Here is a 22,713-nt window from a genome sequence, read left to right as displayed (position 1 = left end):
CTGTATTTTGAGTAAATCTCACCCCTGATGCACATTATAAACCACCAAAATACACAGAAATACTCCCTTCCCAATATTGCCGCTCTGCATTAAAGTAACAATCAACATGAGATAACTTTAAGACTTACCAGAAACCAAATAACAATCAACAATAGGAAATCTGCTTTGCAAAGGAGGAATCGCTCTTGCAACGCCTTGCCTTCCAGCTCGTGCAAAAATGATGATGTGAACGCTTAAACCCACGTGATGCAGAGCAGCCCACGTGATGAAGCAGACTTTGAAACTAACGTAATGAAGCGGACTTTGAAACCCACGTAATGCAGAGCAGCCCAAGTGATGAAGTGGGAACTGGACACTACCCTTTACGAAACGCGCATGTCCAGTTTCCAGGCAGCATCTGGTGAGTGCGTGCGATCCAGCTCTTGTAGTGAATTTTATATGCATTTCATTTAGCATCCATCAACTTAGACGTTCTCACCCCTTTGTTGTTATATTGTTAAGAGGAGCCTTTTTGCAACCTCTAACAATGCACGTTGAAGCTGTAATTCCTTGTATTGTACTTATCACTTGTTGAAACTAAATATTGTAAGTACGTGATTTTCTAAACATCTGGTTTTGAAATTACACGGGGCAGCCTGTTGTTGGTATTATAGACACAATAGCTGCTCCGAAGCTCATTTACGGTACGGTTCAGGCTCTGCAATGCTCGCAGACGCAGTAACTGCAGTGCAGCTACTACACAGACCGTGCTCTGGTGTAAGTGACTACACCATAGTACACCACTATATAAAAATAACTGTACCGGAAAATGCTCGCAGACGCAGTAACTGTGCAGCTACTACACAGACCGTGCTCTTGGTGTACATTTTTTATATATATATATACATATATATATATAATACCTGTGCCAGATAATGCTCGCAGAGGCAGTGACTGCTGTGCAGCTGCTACACAGACCCTGCTCTGGTGTAAGTGACTACATATATAATAATACCTGCACAGACTAATTCCCGCAGACGTAGTAACTGCTGTGCAGCTGCTACACAGACCCTGCTCTGGTGTAAGTGACTACATATATAATAATACCTGCGCAGACTAATGCTCGCAGACGCAGTAGCTGTGCAGCTGCTACACAGACCCTGCTCTGGTGTAAGTGTCTACGTATATAATAATACCTGCGCAGACTAATGCCTGCAGACGCAGTAACTGCTGTGCAGCTACTACACAGACCCTGCTCTGGTGCATGTGACTACATCTATAATTACACCTGCGCAGGATAATGCCAGCAGAGGCAGTAACTGCTGTGCAGCTACTGCACACCAGAGGCGTAGCCAAGATTGTGTAACAAGTGGGGTCTAAAGCTGATGTAGTTGGGCCCACTGCAGTGACATTAACATATGTATATGCCCACCCAGTGTTTCTGAGTGGGCATTTCTAGATTTTGGGTGGGCCTTGCTCGCTCAGGCTCTACCCTGTCTACGCCTCTGCTACACACACCCTGCTCAGGTGTAAGTGACTACATATATAATTATACCTGCGCAGGATAATGCCCGCAGAGGCAGTAACTGCTGTGCAGCTACTACACACACCCTGCTCTGGTGTAAGTGACGTTCACAAAGTGTTTGTGTAGGGGTGATGGAGTTCTTTCTGTGAATTGTTTGCCGATTCTTGTGGCATAGGCTTTTTTTTTTGCTTTGAGGCCTGTTGCTTTGTACAGTTTGAGTTGTCTTTGGTATTTTTAGTCTTGTCTGGTGTATTGTTCTCTCCATTTTGTTTCCATTTTGCGGTTGTTTTTTTGGTGTTTTTTCAGTTCTTCTGTGAACCATTTTGCTGCCAGTTTTTTTTGGTGTTGCGTTGAATGTTTTAGCTGGTGCTAATTGGTCAATGGCCTTGGTGATCCAATTGTTGAGTGTGTCTTCTGTTGTATCTATGTTTGTATCGGTGGGATCTCTTTCAGCTAGTTTGTCGTGGTGGGTTGATAGCATGGCGGCCTCGTCCGCTAGTTTTGTTGCAAAGTTGGGTTTGTAAGAAGATGATCTGTAGATCAGTAGGAATACAATGTTGGATTGGTTGTTGAGTTCTATCTTGATTAGGGGGGATTCATAGTCTTCCGCGTTGATTGTGATGATTCGAGATGCTCAGGCGTGTTTTTTGTGTATAATTGCGATTCCACCTCTTCGGTTTTCTCTGTTGGCGTCTATTAATTTATAATTGTCGGGTATTGCTTCGTTCACGATGGCTTTATAGTTGTCTGATAGCCAGGTTTCTGTAAGGAAGAGCACGTCTGTGCCTCCTTTGCTTAGGAGGTCATTGGTTTCTGTTGAGTGTTTTGCCATGGATCTAATGTTGAAGAGGCTGCAGTGTAGTTTACTGGATTTCCGTTTTGTGTTGTTGTTAGTATTGCTTGTTCTGACTGGTGTGTTGTTGGTTGGGTTTCCGTTCCAGGTGGGTTTTTCCCGGTTGAGTCTTTTGGGTGGGGTGGTTCTTTGTTGGTCAGTCTCTTTGTCGAGTAGACCGATAAGGTTTATGGCAGGGTTGGTTCGTTTCAGAGTGGTAAATGGGGTAGCTACCCCTCTGTTGTTCCATTCTTGGTGATATAGGGGGTGTAGAGTTAGTGTTATGGTTTCCAATTTGTTCCTTGTTCTGGTTGGGGTATTGTCCATGGTGGAAACCGGGTTGGGATGGTTTATTAGTTGTCATCCGTTTGGTGTCCTGGTTGGGTCTGTATTCGTGAAGCTTGTTGGCTGTTGATTCATTGTTGCTGTGCTGTTTTTGTTTACCACGTTGTATGTGGACAGGTAGCGAGCATTGTAGTCTGTTTTTGCTCTGTTATTTTTCTGTCTCCTTGGGCCATCTCAGAGGTTTGTCACGTTTTTTGGGGTTGTGGGATCATGCTGGTCTGTGCCTTCCCGAGTGGTTTGGGATTTCTTATTATTTCTGTTGTCTTTTCTGGCTTTTTTGTCTCTCTTGTGGCGAGGCATGATGAGTGGGTTGTGTTCCTTAGTGGGCATCCTCTTTCGATTGGTGTTTTTCATGGTCTTTTGGGTTTAGTCTTTGATGTTTGTGGTTTGTTGTTGCTTGTATTTGGTAGGTTGTGGGTAGTTGATGGGACTTTGTGGTTCTGTTTGTTTATTGCCTCTTTCTTTTTTGGATCATTTTCTTTTTATCCTGGGGGTACTTTTCGTTATGGTTGTTGATTATTGGATTTTGCGCAAAGCAAACATGAATATTGTGTGAAGGAGTGCATGTGAATACTGGCATACATTGGTGCAGTCATGTTAGTACGAATTCTGATTTCTGTGCTAATTCCCTTCAACCTTAGAGACTCCCCAGCTCTTTTGCTGGACTGTAGGACCTTTTAATTTTAACCCTGTAGTGAGTGAGACCCTTTTCCCACTTCATCATGTGTTTTGACCTTTGGATTATGTGTTTTCACAGTTTTGGGAGTCTGACAAACTCCATATGCATCTACCTTTTGTATGGTGACACACATCAACTTCAGTGCAGTGTCACTGAGAAATCCTTTATATTTTTCATAAGGTTTAAAATACTTTTTTCTTATGTGAACTACTGTTCCGAAGAATAGTAAAGTGAAAATGACTTTACTTACCTTTTCTCTTTATCTTATGTGGAGTACTTGGGGGTTACCTAGAAGCCCCTTATCCTACATTCTCATGTAACATTTGTATGTTGCCCTCACTACTTTTAAATGACTAGTGGCAGTGGTTTCATTTTTCCTACCATTGTGGTTTTCTACCGCAGGCTGAACCCTCAGCTGCAGTATAGCCCCCAAGGGTGACCATTTTATCAAAACGGCCCCTGTCTTCTTTTTTTGCCATTTTCTGTTTGTGAGGTCTTTCTTGAGTTTTACTCTGTGCGTCAAATAGATTGATGCACTTTGTTTGTCTTGCCTTTGGCGTACTTCAGCCCTGAGTCCCGCCTCTGGCACCGGTGTGTCTGGAAGGACAGGATATGAGGGAGGGTCCCGAAACTCCCCTCTCCTTTGTCTCTGGGAATGCCTGAATGCAACCAGTCCTGAATGGCTGGTTGGCTGCCCTTTCAGGACAGCGACCTTGATGTGTGATTGACAGCGTAGGCTGTGCATGAATGGGAGAAACCTGCTGAAAAGGCGAGGGTTTTGGGACTAGAGGCAGAGTCGACCACTGGGAGAAACGTCCGACGAAGAAACCGTGAACGAAGCTTGCTGCATCCTGCTGGACCTTTGAATTGCCCAGTGAAGCCCTGCTGCTGTGCTGAAACTCCCTTTTCAGACAGAGAAGCTCCAGAATGGACTTCTTCCCTTGGGTTAATGGGACCAACTAACCCAGAGACGAACTCCACTGGACCATCTTTCCTGCCTGGCTGTACTTCTTCATTGCTGCAAGAACCAAGTGCCATGGGTCGAGTAATCCGTAGTCGAGTGAAACGTCTGAAATCCAGCTAGAAGCTCCAGGAGTCTCCTAAGGACCCTCCAGAAGCCGGACGACCAGAGCCAGAGTCCCCTCACCAGATCCAAGGAGTGAAGGAAGCCCAACCAGTACCAGAGATCCACAACAGTGCTGTTTACTAAGCGCTGAAACCGCAAACTGCTGCTGAACCGAAAAGAGCCCATAGCCGCCAACAACCTCCGAAGTACCACCGCAGGAGCCCTACAGATGTCCTCCCTCTTGTCCCCACGACTAATACTCAGGAATACGGGGTCTGCAACGCTGTAGCAGGACAGAAGCCAGCTGGACCACTCTTCTTCATTCATACCAGAGGTACTGTTTAGATTTAGGGTACTTACCTCACTGTCTTTTAGCCTTGCTTTTCTCATTTAGGAATTGCAGTGGCTTACTTTTAGAGTTGATTCCAACTCTGTTTTCACAGCTTGTGACCCTACAAGTGATTTTCTAAAAAACTCTCTAACTTTGTGCAAGACTTTTGATTCTAAGAAGTGTCTCAGCTCCATAGACTGTTTCAAATTGACTTTGGCTGTCCTGGGTCCCCGCAGACTCTTCTAGCCCACTGACTTTGATATGGTTTGTCCCTCATAGGTGGTAACTTGTTTTAGGATGTTACTGCTGGGAAAGGCTTGTCTAGATTTCATTGGAAGATTTTGTTGTCCTCACATATGCTGAGAACCTGTTTAACCTTTTTCCTTCCTTAAACCTCTCCTTTCTGCAACCTCAGAATCTGCAAAGTATAACTAGTGTGATATATAAATGCCATTACTGTCCTTGTGATTTAAGTCACCCCACGGTGTAGCAATTGTGTATGAAGCAAATCCAAAGATTATCCACTAACTTGCTCTGATTCTGAAAAGTAATTTAAAAGTATATTTACATTGTTACATGAATTGCCTTTCTAAAGAACGCTTATTTAGAAAATTATGTTAATTAAATAAATAACTATTTATAACTGAAACCTTGAGTGTAAGTGTTACTTGGCTACTTGTATTTACAGATTTCATTTGTACAGCTCTACATCTCACAGGTATCCATCTTGAGATAGGCCTGGCTGCTCAGTCACACTGCCAACTTGTGTAGTTCAGACCTATACCAAAAGGTGGGCTTACCTTATACCAAGCAGATATGTGTTGTGTAGTCTCACACAGTGGGACAACACCAATTCTTCCCTAACAAGTCAGCATGGAAATGTATTGATTGTGAGGGTGCTTGGTTCCTGCTTTTGACTGGGATGGCAAAGGATTCTCACCCAGGGGGTGCCTGCTATGTTTAGGCCTCTGGCTTCCACTTTGGCCCAACATAGTCTCAGGCTTTATCCATGCCACATTGGGGTTTGTGAGGGTGATGGTTGCCTGCTTTTGACTGGGATGGCAAAGGATTCTCACAGGTGCATGCTATGTTTAGGCCTCTGGCTTCCACTTTGGCCCAACATAGTCCCAAGCTTTATACTTGCCACAGTGGGGCACCATTCAGCATAAGTGCACCTAAGCAAAAGCAGAATGACAATCTGTATTGGTCCGCATATCATCCTACAAACTCTAATGTTCTGAAGTAAACAGTAAGTCATCCCCAAATCATCAAGAACAAACATGTTTCATGGCAATGCTCTTTAAGTAATTAGCAGGTCACCCCAGAATCATCCCCAAATCATCAGGGACAAACTTGCAATCTCTTGAAGTGATCAGTAGGTCATCCTAAAAGCACCAGGAACAAAGAGTTTTCTAAAATGTGGATAATGTTAGTATATTCATTAAGTCATCCTAAGCTCATCCCCTAATCATCATCCACCATTCTGAGATATTTGCTGATGACTTTAACAGCGTGATGACGTCTAATGATGTGGGAATGACTTCTAGTGTAGTTCGATGATCATCAGATGACCCCAGGATGGTCTCTAAAGTCATCCTTTTAGACCAGGGCTGTGGCCTTTCTCTCAGTGAATACTTGGATACACGCCCCGAGTCTCTAGCCTCTCGGGGCTGGATTCATGGATGGGGTTCTTGACTCAGGGACTGCATGCTGGTGGTGGTGACTTCTTCGTTGCTGTACCTCGGTTATCCAGGTGTTTCTGAGGAATCTCCTTGGTTGGCTATCGCCTTGGCAGGTAGCGATTCTTCCCTCCATAGGGTTGGCGATACCTGCCAGAAGTGGGATACGTTCCAGGTTACCGTCTCTTGGCCTCTCTTTGCCGTCACCATCCTGTGGTCCTTGTCGACCACTGTCCACAGTATCAGTTCATAAGACAAAGTTAGCTTTGTCGGATCAGACCGCTCCTTAACTAGTACTGTGTCCACTCGGGTTATGTGTCTGTGTACGGCTCGACAGGCCTGACTCTTCCACTCATTCCATGCTTGTCTTCTTCAATTTATTCATGGTCTACGCTTGGTGTGTTCCAGCTAGGGTGTATGGGAAGCCCCACTTGGATGGGGGCCCCCGAACATGAGAGCTGCTGGGCATGTGTGAGTTGATGAGTGTGGCATCTGCCAGTAGATCCCCAGGAATCGATATTCCTCCGGCAGCCACGGTGCTTGTTGGTCCTTGGCAATGCGGATTACCTAGATCAGTGAGGCCATGGAGCATTCTGCCTCACTGTTCGCCTGAGGCCAGTAGGGGGTGACTGTGTGGTGCTGGATGTTCAGATTGTCCAAATACCCTTGCAATTCTCACCCTTTGAATGTGGGGGGTCTGTTGTCGCTCTTAAGTTTGTTGGGTATGCTGTGTGTGGCAAACATTTTCTCGAGTGCTGTGATGACTGATATTGCGTCGGTGCCACTTAAGTATATCTGCTAAACTCGTCACTGCTACAAGTAGGTATGCCTCGTTTGCGACTGAACAGAATTCTACGTTGATTGCGTCCCAACTCACCCGACTGCGTTTGTTTTTTTTAAGGGTCTCTGGCGGGCTTTGTCGTTGGGATGCTTGGCACGCGGCACAGGACCCCACTGGGTCCAACACTTTTTGCTGCATGTTTGGTATCCACATGCGTGACTTGAGTAACGCTTGCGTTTTGGTGATGCTCTGATGGCACTCATGGGCTAGTGAGTGTTCGTTCTTCTAGGGCTGTTGGCAGGACGATGCAGTGGCCTTTCAAGACAATCCCTTCCGGGGAGATGGAAAGCTAGTTTTTGCACTGCCGGTGTACTGTGGGTCGTCGCTGCTAGAAAGTTCTTCCAGTCCGCCGATCGGATCGAGTCCATGACTTGTTGTAGGAATACGTCCTGTTCTGTCTCGCTCTGTATCCTTCCAGTCTCATGCGATTTGGACAGGCACATGCAACCACATGACAGACATGTTTGTCTGTCTCCACCACTGCCTCTTATTCTGCTCGGGTGCCTGGCCGTGGGTGTTGCGAGAGGTAGCCGGCAGGGTTGTCTCTGCCTGCTCGGTAGGCCACTTCGATGTCAAATGGTTGTGAATGGAGCATCAATCGTTCCAGCCTCGCTGGCGAGTGGGGGCAGATCATTTGAAGATTGGCACGAGTGGCTTGTGGTCTGTATAGCAGGGGTCGAAATTAGGATTGGATAAGTAGGAGCTAAAAGGAACTCAGCATTAAACAGTAACAAGGAGCTACCACTAAGGAGTGATGAGCTGGTACATAGCGCATTGCAAATTAAGTTCTACATAATGTATTATAAATGTGTCCATTATTTATGACCGCTTCTTCCTTCAATGTTGTACAGATGTGTCCTAATGTTTGTGAACAGATTGTCTTAAACACAGTTAAATTCACATACGTGTTTGTTCTGCATCAGATAGCATGGGGGGCCAAAGCTAGCTCCTGGTAGCTGTTGTTGGGAAGCGAAACAGGCTTTTCTGTGCTACAAGCAGGAACTAAATAGCTCCCAGCTACCTTAAATTTCGATCCTTGGTATAGACCGTTGCGTGGTGCCCTAAGAGGTATACCTGAAGTGCCAACACCCCCGTAGGATGGCAAGGGCCTCTCGCTCTATGTGTGTATAGTTCTGCTCAGTCTAGGTTAGTGCGCTAATGGTTGCCGCGATGGCATGCGTGATCCTGGTCTGTTTGGGTGAGTATGGCGTCCAATCCCACAGGGCTGGCGTCTATCAGTAGTTCTGTTTTGTGGGTCATGTTAAAAAAGCCATTGTAGTAGTGGTCGTAAGAGTGTCTTTTATACGCTGGAACTTGTGTGCGTGTCATTGCCCCCATACCAATGGAGTGTCTTTTTTTCATTCGGTCCTGAAGGGGGGCTGTGATGGTCACCAGGTCGGGTATAAACCAGCTGCAATAGTTTGCCATGCCCATGATGCTCCATATTTCTGTTGCTGTGCTTGGTGGCTGGGCGTTTTGCACATCTGCTACTTTGGCTGGGTCATGCGAGACCCCTTCCTTTTGTGAACACGTATCCAAAAAAAGATGGCACCGGTTTGCCAAACTCAAATTTTTCAGTGTGTAGCGTCAGTCCTGATTCTTCGAGTCGGGCTAGCACTGCGGCCAACCGGGTGTTGTGTCCCTCTTCTGAGCGTCCGTACACAAGGATTTCATCGCTGATATTCGTGGCCCGAGGTAGATCTTGTAGCACTCGGCAGATCTCGTTTTCAAAAACTTCTGCCGCAGACGAGATGTCCAAATTTAGACTGCGATATCTCCGGAGCCCTAAGTGCAACGAGAAAGTTATGTATCTGGATTCTTTTGCCAACCGGATCTGATGATAGCAGGAGCTGAGGTTGAGTTTGCTGAAGCCCATCGCCCTGATCAAGTTGACGATTAGCTTGTCGATGGTGGGCGTGATGTGCCGCTCCCGCCCAATCACCTGGTTTGGAAGCCTCATGTCTATACAGATGCGTACTGCATTGGGTTGTTTCGGTTTCTTGGTGACCACCATCGGGGACACCCAGGGGGTGGGTACTGATGTTTTTTCTATGATCCGCTGGTCTTCTAGCTTTTTGAGCTCCGCTTCTACTCCCGCCAGCATATGAAAAGGAACTCTGCGGTGTCGAACAGCCTTCAATTTGATGGTGGGGTTGATGTGGAGCGCGACCGTCAGGTTCTTCAGGCAGACATCCTTCTGAATAATTTAGCATGTTTGGCCAAAAGGGCATCAATGTCTGGTTGGTGCAGTTGGGATGCAAAGTGGATCAGCTTCAATTTCGGCAGCTTAGCAGTGTTTCTACGCCGTCCTCAACCACATAGAACCTTGTGCGCCAGGTTTCACCATTGTGGGTGTTGCTTCGAATGATCCTTTCACCGGGAGTGGTGCTTTACTCCCATAGGCATAGAGTCGGACGGTCTTTTGCTGCAGCGGAGGCTTCCTCGGTATTGCCTTGCATCGGCCTGCTGGTAGTACATTTACAGTAGCGCCCGTGTCAATGAGTACTCTGGTCGGCACGTCATTCATGAGCAACAGGCAGGTCGGCTGGCCTCTGCGTTTGGGTCTTCCTGCCCCTTTGTTGGGCTTTACCGTTGAGATGAGGTGGATATGTTCTTAATGGCTTTTTCCAATGCGTGGTATGTGGTCTTGGCGGCGTGTCTTCATCTGACTGTTTGCTGTCATCGCTCTCGATGGTGCTTTGGCTATGATTTCCAGTCTTCTCTTGAGGGTGGCCTTCTGGGGTCTGGTCTTGGTTTGGAGTTTAGGCAGACTGGGGCAAAATGGTTGAGCTTGTCACACTTCCGGCAGGTGGTGGCGATGGCCGGACACGGTTCTTCTCGGTGCTAGGGTCTACCACACCACTTGCATGGTCCTTGCAACGCAGCTTTCTGCTGTGAATTACACTTCTTGCGTTGCTGGCTGGAGGCAGCGCTCGCCTCGCAGTGTCATACTGCAGCCAATGGTGGCACTGCTGCCTGTGATTCAGGTGCTGCTAAAAGCAGGGTCTAGGACCACCACTTTTCATCACCAGTGTGATGTTGAAGGGAGGAAGCCTGGCGCACTACACACTAGTGCTGGCCCCACCCGAGTGGACAGATCACACAGACAGCAGGTTAAAGGATGACCTCGGGACTCCCGTTTTCGTGGGCTTCCCGGCCTTTTATTTTCGACACTGCGTGATGACGTAACCCTTAGTAACCTTTCCTCTGCACCACAGCTGCCACGCAATCTATCACATATGGTGGGCAAAATTAACTCGTAGTAATATAAGTCAGAGAGTTGCATCCAAACTGTCTATTTTTCTCACCCCAATCCTCCTCTTTCCCTTGATCATTTTATTTCCTCCATCAGACTAAAGTTGGATACCTCTGCTGGGGGCACAGTTTGCCACTGCATGGATAAACTGAGGTGCTCTGAAACTAGTACAGTGGTCATTTGATGCCCCATAAAAGCATACCGAAATCTCATTAACCACTTCCAGGGCTGAACGCTGTGCATTATCACGCAGACGTGCGATGCCCTCACACCATCAACCATAGCATGTGAGGGTGGTGCTGGAATGCCTATGAAAGCCACTCTGCTACATCAACTGTACTTCATTTGAAAGCACCCTCTGATGCATTTAATTGTGCACATTCTTTTAAGTTGAACGTAGCAAGATATTTAAAGATGGCCGCCCCTGCAACACCAGTCTAGGTGTTCTTCACTGCCCCGTTGTCGCCACACCCTGATTGGCTCAGGCCACAGCCAAATTTGATTTGCTAAGCCAGCAGGCGGAAGCTGGCGTACCGCAGCCGGACGTGCCGTCGGCCAGTCATTTTGCTGGTTCTACGACCCCAGGCTCCATGAGTGTGATGTAAGCCCAACTGTAACATTGCCATCCTCCCATCCACAACAACAAAGCTAACGCTAACGTGAAACCAACCCACGTACTGTTCACCATTGTACTGTTTGCCACAATGCCTTACTGCAGCCCCTATTGAAACTGTCCTGGTCTAGCACCCAGTTAAGGCTTCCAGATACTTGCGGTCTGCCCACCCGTGGCCAACGCCACCAGGCGCACCAACGTACCAATACAATACATGTGCCCACTATATCCCACATGATCTTCGTCATTTACATTTTATATGCACTGTTAATGCATTACTTGTGCCACCCTGCTCTGTGCATCTCGTTTGCTACCTGACATTTGCATTCTAGCTGAACTGTTTATTCATTACCTGGCCCGGCTGCACATGGTATCCCGCCTGAACCACAACAACCATATTGTACCAGCAGGCTATCTACCCATTTCCTGTCACTCGCTGCTTGCTGCCCCGTGAGAAATCCCCTGCTAACAAGCTACTCAAATGCTGCTGCTTTCCCCTGCTCTTAAACCCACCGGGTGCCACTGAGCTAATGTTGCTACCATATGTGCTGTAATTAGTCGCTCAACTACCCTAGCGTGTCTACCTCTGGCTGCCAGCTAACCTCTCGGGCTCCACTCACCCATCTAGCCAACATTAATCCTAGAGCCCTCACCATAACTCAGGTTACAACAGCCCACCGACCAGCTCCTGCACAATATGGCCACCACTGCTCGCCCCATCCTCTCCAACATCCCCCGAACCCATTTCCTACTCGCCTTCTTCACCAAATCTAACCCCCAAGAAAACTGCCCAAAAACCACCAAACCAACAAAACACCTCAGATCCGTCACCACTAGAAACAAACTCCTAGATCTCCCCTACAGATACCCACCTAAGACCCACCTCAGCACCTCTCATACCACAGACGCACTTAAGTCTGCCACAGCTCAACTCTCACCCATTGTGCCCAAGGTCCCACCAACCTTCCTGACCACTCACGTAGCGGATAGCAAAACCAAAGAAATCCTAGCTCCCACCATCTTGCAATGTGCATTGATCAACGCCAGATCCCTCCCAGCACATGCCACAGAAATCCATGACCTCAACACTAATCTTGACCTTGACATCTTAGCCAGCACTGGGACCTGGCTAGACAGTGCTGCTGGTCCTGCCCTCTCTAGCCCTCCCGCAAGGTTACACCATTATTAGGCAGGATAGACTCACAACCGTAGGTGGGGGAGTAGCCCTCATAGTCAAGGACCACCTAGAGGTTAGACAAAGCCCTTAAAATCTGGGAGAGAATACTGACTCCCTTGCTGTTAAGATCGCCCTATCCCCCAACACCACCCTCCCCTTCAATCTAGCCTACCGTCCTCCAGGCCCTATAGCAGATTTCCATGACAATCTTATCCACCTCCTAGCTGAAAACCTCAAAACAACCACTAAAACAGTCCTTAGGCGATTTCAATCTGGGCTTCAATGACAAGAATGACAGACCATCTAAAGCTCTGGCCCTAGCTCTACAAGAACTCGGCTTCGACCAAAAAATGCACACACCCACGCACTGCAAAGGGCGTACCCTTGACTGTGTAGCAGACACAAACTGTGATATTGACATCAGCCCTATCACCCCCACCCCTTGATCTTACCATCTCCTTATACACTTCCTTATCCCGACCAATACCACCAAACCCAAAAATCCCATTCCCATTCCCCCAGCACTAGCTAAAGTACGAGAAACCTCACTAAAGAAAATATTCTCCCCACCTAGATACTCTTTCCATCAACCTTCCAACCTCCTCAGACCCATCAGTATTGGCGGATTGGATTATTATAAAACCACCATCACCACAGCGGTCGATTTCATCGCACCACTACAGAACAAAAAAGCAAAAAAAATAAAACGCTCCAATACCTGGTTCTCTGCAGAATTAAAAGAACTCCGGACCCAAAAACGCAAAGCCTTGACCAAATGGCAAGGATCCCCAAATGAATCCACTCTATCCTCTTACAAAACGCTCGCCACACAATACAAGAAAGCCATAATTACAGCCAAATCTGCATCTTATAATGACAGAATCACGAACGCTACCTCTGAATCAAAATAGCTCTTCGCCATTTCCAAAGAATTATCCATCCCAGCCACTAAATCTCAAGAGATTGTAAAATATGAAACTTGGTGCAACTTTTTACAAACTGCCCTGCTAAAAAAAATTGAGCTTCTGCAAACAAGAATTCAGGAGCACCACAAAAATCTCACTCTGCATATCAAGCTAACTTCCCACTCCTAAAAAGAGGTCACTAATAACCCAATAATACCCTTCAAATTTAGAGAAGTTACTGAGTCCGAAGTAATAGAGATTGTCAACAAAATCAGGCCCTCCAACTGCAAAGGAGATATCTTCCCGGTTAAACTAGTCAAAGATTGTGTAGAAACACTTGCAACTTTTTTAAAGACATTCATCAACGCCTCCTTCAACTCCATCACTGTGCCAGATAGCCTTAAAGAAGCCTGGGTGCGCCCACTACTGAAAAAAACCCACACTGGACCCAGAAATACCAAACAAATACAGGCCCATCACCACCGTCCCATTCTTGCCCAAGATTCTGGACAAAGTTGCTTATACACAAATCCAGCATTACTTGGAAGAAAACCACACCCTAGGCAAAAGACAATACGGATTCTGACCTGGACACGGGAAAGAATCCGCCCTACTAGATCTCAAAATACAACTTGGCGACATTATGGACAAAGGCAAGCCAGCACTTCTCCTCTTAGATTTGTTCGCTGCCTTTGATCTTGTCAACCATGATATCCTTGGTTTGCAACAAAAAAAGATGCCCACTTCTCACTGCAAGCCATTGCTTGGGTTGCATCCTTCCTAAAGGGTCGACTCATGAGTCTTTTCAGACTCTGCATGTGCCTCCCCCACTACCATTCACTGTGGAGTCCCACAGGGCTCTTGTATGGCTCCCACGCTGTACAATATTTTCACCCTCCCGCTCTTCAATTACTTGGATCGTTGTTACATAGCTTATACTAACTATGCCGACGACACCAAAGTCCTACTCCCACTAACTGGTATTTACGAACAAGATGCTGCGGCACTAACTAAGATATACACAGCCATCCAGACTTGGATGGCAGCCAACAGCCTCTGTTTAAATGCAGATAAAACAGATATCCTCATAGTAGGCACCAAATAAACACTCAACAAACTCCCCCCTCAATACAATACCTTTTATCATTGACAACTCTACCATCACAGTCTCAACAGCAGTGAAAACCCTAGGAGTCTACCTCAACTCCTCCCTATCTATGTCATGTCATGTCAGTGCTATAGCCTCCTCTGCACTCACCACCAAGATTATTAATGCAGTTAAGCCCTTCCCCACCACAAAAAACTGCCTAGCGACTGCCAGAGCCACAGTCGGCACCAAGCTGGATTACTGCAATGCTCTCTTCCTGGGCACATCTGTGAAAAACCTCAACAAACTGCAAGTCACACAGAACAATGCCCTCAGAGCATCATTGAGTATTCCTAAAAGGGAACACATTTTACAGGCCAGGAAAGATGCACACTGGCTGCCAGTGAAAGAACGCATCCTTTTCAAAACTATGGCCATCACACATAGATGCCTCTCCTCCGACGCCCCATCGTACCTATCGGAAAGGATCACCCCCAACTCATCCACCAGACCCAACAGATCCCATCTAGCCAATTAGATCTATGTGCCCGCTTTCAAAAGAACTAAAACTGGAGGCTCCAGCTTCCAACACCTGGCACCAAAATTGGAACGCCCTGCCCACAGCACTAAGAAACGAAAAATCCTACTGTCTTCCGCAAACTGCTGAAAACTAACCTGTTCAACTAAGCTTGCCTTTTTGCGCTATCATGTAATACACACAAGAATTCTTATGCTGTTTCTATGTAACCAACTGAACCTGCATAATTTACCTATGTCACTATGTTATGTACTAGTGTGTCTGTTCTGTGTATTCCTGCACCAAGCAAGTATTCTGTAACAGCGCCACGGTGCCTCTGGGCTGATGGGCGGTTTATAAATTCAAATAAAGAAAAATATGTGTGTTAACCCTAATTGAAGGCACTCCTTTCAGTGGGATCTGAAATCGATGGGGGGGCTCGGACAGAGGTGTGCAGCCTAAAGTGGGTGTGGCCTAACAGGCAGCCATGCTGCTTTGGTAAGGGCCAACTCCTGTTTCTCCTTTAGATCTTTAATTGTGTTGTGACCCCCACCAGGCATCCCTTTACAGAGGTCATGACCCTCTCTCTGGGGGTGGGAGGCTGATCCCTTTAGCTAAAAAGATGCAAGGATGTCTGGCAGGGGTCAGTGCAACAATTAAGAAACACAAGGAGAGGCAGGTACAAGCCAAGGCATTTTTTCTAAAGCCTGAAACTGTTGCACTCACGGTGGTAATTAGATCAGGCCATGTTTCTCGATGTTTCAGCCAGTAAAAGTCCTATGAAAATTTGCCGCATTTATTTTGGCTGAATGGCAACTTTGCCACTTTGTTTGTGTGCCGAATTAGCCTTTTTTTTTCACCACAAACAGTGGAGGAGGAGGGGCATCCCTCCCTTCACCCCTACCCCCCATTGTATACCTTAACCCAACTTACCGTTTATCTGTTTGTGGTAAAAAGAAATCTTGCAGGAAAAAATGCAACAAAACTGAATTCAGCAAATTTGACATACGGCAAAAGTGAGCCACACTGAAAATAATCCCTTGGTTTATAGCATTTAGAACAACAGAGTCACCACTAGCTACCCACCTCCGCCACACTATACTTGTTGGGTTATCTACTCAGAAGGAGGTAGTTTATATCATCCAATTACATGTGCAGCCAGTCCATAGTATTAATTAGTATGAATTAGATCTGCATTTGCCAGAGAAACAGCTATAAGTGTGGACTGTATCCCACTTGTTTGTCCTCTGATACTTTTGGAATTACTATTGCATCTATTGGTTGTTTTATATGGTTTTTATATTTGATAAAATATGTGTATGATATATAAATTAAAATATGCTTTGTTAATACTATGGACTGGCTGCACATGTAATTGGATGATACAAACTACCTTCTTCTGAATAGATAACCCTACAACTATAGTGTGGCGGAGGTGGGTAGCTAGTGGTGACTTTCCGTTGTTGTAAATATTTATTCCTCCAACACCACAGCCCCCTTCACAAAAAAGAGGAAAACCCCTATTTGCTCAAATCACTTTTTTTTACTCCTTGGTTTATAGCAGCCTGATCGGCTTGCTAGGGGACTTTCGGGAGTCCGGACAGTGCCCCGTTTTAGCATTTTTTAGAGACCGCTGTGTCTCTGCCCCCACTAGCCCCGACCCACTTAAATCCTTGACTCCTCCTTTAGGCTGTTGAGGCGCCACACCTCCTGCCCCTACATCCAACACGATGCGGCACCTGTAGGCATACCGCACATCCCGTACTGTCAAGTTCTCATGTAGATGTGCTTCCGGTGACTTGCTGACCCTGTTAGCTCCTCCACATCCTTCAGGTGATGTTCCTACGCTCACAACACAAGTCCTTTGTAGTAGCCTTGCTCTGGAGGTGCAAGTACTATGCATGGGGAATGTAGTGAGGTGCATTGGAGTGTGGTCTGGTCATGGTAGAAAGTTGTGTGTGGGTGACTACTGGGGAATCTGTGTGGCAGTTAATCTTGGAGCTGGAAGGATGTCCAGTGTCATACGTTCGGTTCCTGGCCAAGCATGACCCTGACGCCAGTATAGGAACAGGAAACACCTTTACGTTTAAGTTTCAGCTCCTGGTACAGGCTACAGCAATACATTTAGGCCACATCAGGTAAGTACTTCGACAGAACATCCACTGGCATCAGACACCTGGCAGGAGATGCGATTGAGATTGCCGGCGGTGCAGGTGCAGAGGTGTGCGGAAACTGGTCGGCGGCTGGCAGAGGACCGTTCAGCACTTTCCCCAAGTAGCTTGCAAGCTGGGCGGTGCAGGCATCAAGAGGATTTGCTTGGTGGGTTTTTTCATCGGCATGGTGAGAGTTGGACAGAGTTCTCAGCCCTGCAGGAAAGTAGAAATTAACTCTGGCAGAAAGCAGTGTGCGGAAATCGTAGGATCCAGCAGCCCTAGAGCTTGCAGGAGGTAAGGGCAGTGGGGCACTATTCCGTGGAAATGTATGCCAGTGATGAGAAGGGAGCTACATAAACGGCCACAGAGCTATCGGTGGGTTCGTGGTGAGGAACACACTGATGACGTGGGCAAGACTCTTAACGGCCGCTGCATCTCATCAGTGGGCTTGTCAAGTGGCTAAGTTTGCCTGAGCTGCTCTAGAGGGCACGGCGAAGCATCTAGTGCGGGTGATGAGGCGGCAGCGGTCGCCAGCAGTGGAGACACAGTGGTTCTTATGGGCAGAAATGTGGAGGGGCAGGGTGTCCCTGTCCTCGTTGGTGGGCTTTGAAGAATGGAGTGTGTCTCTGGTGTCGTTGTGATTGTCCAGGTGTACGGTCGCTCCCTGCAACCGACTCATGGCACATGGGAAATCACTTTCGAGAGTGACAGAACAGTAAAGGAAATTACAGTTTGGCTGCAGCAACGAAACGGTAAAGGGTATAATTTTCGGAACAGCGAAGGAATATCATTTTGGCCGCTGTAACGGAACAGTGGAGGGAAACCTCTGTACTGCTGGTGAGGAGGACTTGGAAGCATTGTGCTGTTTGTGGATTTATTCATTGGTAATTGTTTATGGGGGCCTATGTATATTTTTCTTGTGCCAAGTGTGTGTCGTGGCCCTGTGGTTCGTCATGGTGGAAAATATACAGTTTATGCAACTGTCAAGGCCTGTATTTATGTTGTTGTCTTTATGTTGTGGCCTCATTGGGTATAGGTTGAGTCCTTCGCCATCCGGACTGCAGGATTTTTGAGTTATTTGGGAGTTTTTGGTTCTTCATTTGGATTTTGGATGAGGGTGGTTTGGGACATTTTAACTTGTGGTTCCTGTATTGTGACATTGTTTTCTTTCAGGTGGCTATGTGTTTTCTTTCAGGTGGCTACATGGACACGTGGGTGCGGGGATACACCTGACTTGTTTTTGGTGGACGTGACAGTGCAGCGTGCACAGTATTTGTTTTGGGGAATTTAATGGACTTGTGGCTACAGGGATGCACGGGATCTGCATTGGACCTTTTTGTTTTTGTTTCAACTATTTGGACTTGGGGTGAGCACTGGAACTTTTTTTGTTTGTTGGACAAAGCACATTACATGTGGTTGCATGTCTTTGTGATTTGTGTATTGTTCGTAGGGGATTTTCCCCTGGTGGATTTTTGCTGTCTTGCAAGGGACGGCTGGGTTCTGCATGTGTCAGTGTTTTGCAGCGAGGTGCTGCCGGGGTTCGGAATGGCCAAGGTGGTTCTGGGTGTATTGCAGTGAGGTTTTGACCGGGGTTCAGAATGGCCGGGTGGGTTCTAATGGTTTTGCAGTGAGGTGCTGCTGGGGTTCAGAATAGCCGGGTAGGTTCTGAGTGTTTTTGCAGTGAGGTGCTGAAGGGGTGGTATTTTTGTGTGTCCTATATCAAGCAATTATTCACCTAATCTTCTTTTCCAGATGTCAGGCTCTGGTCATGGACTTGTTTGTGCTTGGCATTTTTCCTGCTCTGTTTGTTTGCCGGTTTACTGGGAGTCGCATTGTGGGGTTTGTTGTGTGTTGGAGTTATGGGTTTAGTTCTTTTTTTTGTTTCGGAATGCAGTGAGGTGCCGCGTTTACTGGCACTGGAGGACATTTTGCCTGTGAGTAGTTGGTTCGGGGTAACGGTTGAAGTGGGGTGCTGTGCCGTTTACCAGTTTTTGCAGTAAGGTGCTCCAAGGGTTAGTCAATAGTTTTGATGCCTCTTATGTTATCCTAAGGGTTTTCTGCAGCAGCATTTTCCTGTTTGCTGCGATGTAGGGTTTGGTGCATTTTGTGTTGAGTTCTATTCTGCACAGTTGGTTTTTATTTTGTTTTGCCCTGTGGGTTTAGCAGGGTTCTTTCTGGTTGCAGTTATGGGTCCACCCATAGGTTTTTTTTTACCCATTGTTGGTTCGTTCATTGGGTTTTGCTGGTGCCACACGTTTAGTTCTGCGAGAGAGCTTATCCTTATTCTGAGGTGATCTGGAATGGGTGTGTTGTCTATGTGGCAGGTCCTGGTGTTGGATTTGGCTTGCATGTGTATGGTTGGTGGAATATTAAAAGACCGGGAGAGAGGTTGTGATTTTGGTTTTGAGTCTACGTTGCAGAGTTTCTTGAGGTCAATCGTTGTTTATGCTCCTTTGGTTGTGTAACAAAAGGAGGTGTGTAGTAGTCTTCCTCTGGAGGTGCAGGTACGATCCATGGGCACTGTAGTGAGGTCCGTGCTCCAGATAAGATTTAGAAGTGGGAGCATTTTACTCCCTCATTTTTTTAAGATGGGAGTAAATTGATTTTTAATGGAGTAAAAACGCAAGTCTATATCGAGTAAGTGTTTTAACTGGAAAACAGTTTTTTGTGTAATAATTTCTTTGCTCCTAGTTATGCATGCACATTAAAAGATACATGTCTACTTCTTCTAATCGGGCAGTAATTGTAGTTTCTACCTGTGGTACTATGTGCACTACTGGTCCAAACCTATCCATGGCATTGTGTGGGTGAAAGCAGGGGCACATGTGCCTAGATGTCTGTGATGCTGGAAATGCATTGGAGGAAATGCCTCCCTGTCCCTGTCCTTGTCCTTGTCCTGTAGTCCCTTTTCATGTGTGTTCTGTATTGTTTCTGGCCAGGAGTCCATGTGGGGCTCCTGGCAGTGCAGCTCTTCCTCTTTTTGGTTTGGTGTACAGAACCTGGGAAACCCTTATGCACCCATGGGTGGGGGTACAATCCTGTACCCCTAACTGTATGTTTTTGGGCACATTTGTGTGGCCCACAGAGCAGGGTATGGGCTGGTGGCAGCTCCATGTTGAATTTGACAGGTGCTCTGGGTATCCTCCATTTTGGGATACCCAGGCCCTGCCATTGGAATGAGTTGATTCCCGATAGGAGACACGATGGCCCCTGTGACCTCTTGCTTTCTACTGCCTGTTACCTTGTTTTCTCAAAGTCCTGGGAAGCCCTGACTCCGTCCCTTCCCCCTGACTGGCTGTTGGATGGAAGTTCCATAGATGGTATTGTGGGGAAGTCCAGGCCAGACTGGTTGGATCCTTCCCAGTGACTGTATGTTGTGGGTACTCCCTGTGGGTGGGACCTGGGTGAATGGAGTGTGTGACCAATATGCACCTCATGTTATGGGTGTCTGGTTTCTGGTATGTAATGCAATGAATGAGACACCTCTACCCGAAACTGGTATGAATGCAATGTGGAGTGCTGAATGGCTGGGTACTTGTTCCAATACACATTACTTGTGAGTGTCTGGAGGGAGGAGAATGGCCTGAATGCACTGTGAGCCTGAGTGGCTGCCTGACTGCATCAATGCCCTTCTGAGTGATTGGTTGCTTGAGTGTGACCCAGCAGAATGAATGAGACCAAACAGTATATCTGGGGGCCTCTCACTGCTAGTTCAGAAGCTGAAGTCCAAACTGATGCTTATTCTCGAAGCCAAGCCGGAAGAAGAAGGCTGACTGCTGTTATCTTCATTGCAATCTGAAAGCTGCTGTGCCTTCAAGAAACTGATCCAAGAGAGGACCTTCCCGAGCTACGAGGGACTATCGTGCATCGCTAACCTTCGCTGAAGCGCTCTGGATATCCAGCCTTCGAAAGACTGTCAACCGGAGACCGGGACCGCCGAGGAGAACGAAGAGAAGCACCAGACATTCCGTCCACTGTCGACGACCAGGTTTGCTATAACCGCTGGAGGCCTGTCGAAGCTGTGTTGCCCAGAAGCGGGGACCGCTTGACGCAGTGCCGCCGACTGGAGACGCAACGCTCCACCTGCTTAAGACACTTTGAATCCAAGGACGCTCTCGCCAGCACCGCCGACCGCTTTGTCCCACCAGATAAAGTTAAGGCCGCTGTATCGACGATCCGTGGCTCCTGCCTTAAAGGAGGATCCATCGACGACCCGACGTCGAACTCTGCTATTCCAGGTACATTGGGGTGGTAGAACTATTATAGAAGGAAATAAGACTCCTATAATCAATATATGGACTGGGCTGGTATTATATCTTTATTTACAGGTTGCCCAGGTGGGGAGATCCTCATACAGAACTGTGCCTGGTGGTAGGGATCCAGCATTCTTTCTATTGTTTAACCAACTGCTTTTCCTACTATGTCTATTGTTGGTTCCCTTTATTAACTGATTTGTATGACATTTGAACTGAATACAGTTAATGCATTTTAATGAAATCAAAGCATAATTGTGGTACCACTTAGAATTGTATATATTTATCATTTTAGAGTATCTTGAGCACAAAGTGTGTTATTGTGATTGTGTATATAACCTTGAACCTTATTTATATAAAGACTGTGTTATCACTTACATAGTGTGTGGACATTCCTTTTTGGGTGTTCTTGTGGACTACACTGTACTTAAGAACCAGCCCGCATCACCTACCGAGAGCTGAAGCCTTGATTGCTCGACCATAGCTACCGAATAGAGAATCTTGGCTGGGGTGCTCTGTGCTTCCACTCTGCCATATAGAGGGCAGGAGTACGGATACCCCCATCCAGTCTTTACACTAGTGGCAGCGGTGGGATGCTCATGGTTTTAAGCATCAGTGTGTAACCTTGCCACTTAAAAAGTATCCACACTTTGTTAAACTGAGGTTTAGTTGTGTACTAGATAACTACATTACAAGCAATGGAATCTATCGCAAATGGTAAATTAACTAGGATGAGCTTGGAGGCTCTCAAGAGTGCTTTTGAAGCCAGGGAGTTAGACCTTGAGGATAAGTGTAGGGCTGAGCTGATAGCTGCCCTGATGGACTACCAGACTGATTGTGAAGCTCTTGAAGGGAGGGATGCAACCATTGAGGCCCCTGCCCCTGGGGTCGTTGTTGAATCTGATTCTGGGAGTGCCACCAGTCCTGCTGCCTCTGTTCCGACCTCCAGCAATGTTTCGTTAGGGAATTCCTTGGAATATAGAAATATAGAAAGTTGGAACTGAGGCTGAACTTAAGAAAGAGGAGTTGGCACAGCAAGTGATACTCAAAGATAAGGATCTTGAACTTAAAAACAAGGACACTGAATGTCAGACGAAGCTAGAGAAAGCTAGAGTGGAGACTTCAGGAAGACCAGTTTAGAATGTCCGGTCCCCAGTCACCAAGTTTATGAAAGATTTTGTTGGTGTGTATGTGGAGGGTTCTGATATCCTCCAATGGATTGAAGCGTTTGAAATGGCTTGTGCAATTCATGATGTTGACAAGAGAGATTAGGCTAAGTATTTGTTAAGCAGAGTGCCTCAGACTGGGTATGACTCTATTCTAAAACTGAGTGTGGAAGAAAGAGGTCCGCATGAGTGCATGAACTCTGCTTTGATGCCAAGTTTGGCAAGACACCTACCCAATACCTTAAAAAGTTCAGGGGTTTTAAGAAAATAGAGTATGTCTTGGATTGACTGGGTGAGTGCTGCACATAT

General features: G+C 46.7%; 1 protein-coding gene across 1 annotated transcript in view; it reads left to right on the top strand.

Annotated features, from left to right (window-relative positions):
* Window positions 1-279: 279 nt before the first annotated feature.
* The window catches only part of QNG1 (Q-nucleotide N-glycosylase 1), a 401,288-nt gene continuing 378,854 nt past the window's right edge, over window positions 280-22,713 (top strand). The window contains exon 1 of the mRNA XM_069625865.1: window positions 280-400. The gene's annotated coding sequence lies outside the window, so the exon portion shown is untranslated. The remainder of the gene's footprint in view (window positions 401-22,713) is intronic.

This window comes from Ambystoma mexicanum, chromosome 6p, assembly GCF_040938575.1.
Source record: "Ambystoma mexicanum isolate Mex_15411 chromosome 6p, UKY_AmexF1_1, whole genome shotgun sequence".
NCBI lineage: Eukaryota > Metazoa > Chordata > Amphibia > Caudata > Ambystomatidae > Ambystoma > Ambystoma mexicanum.
Note: the sequence above shows the minus strand (reverse complement) of the source record. Positions and strands in the feature narration are given on the sequence as shown.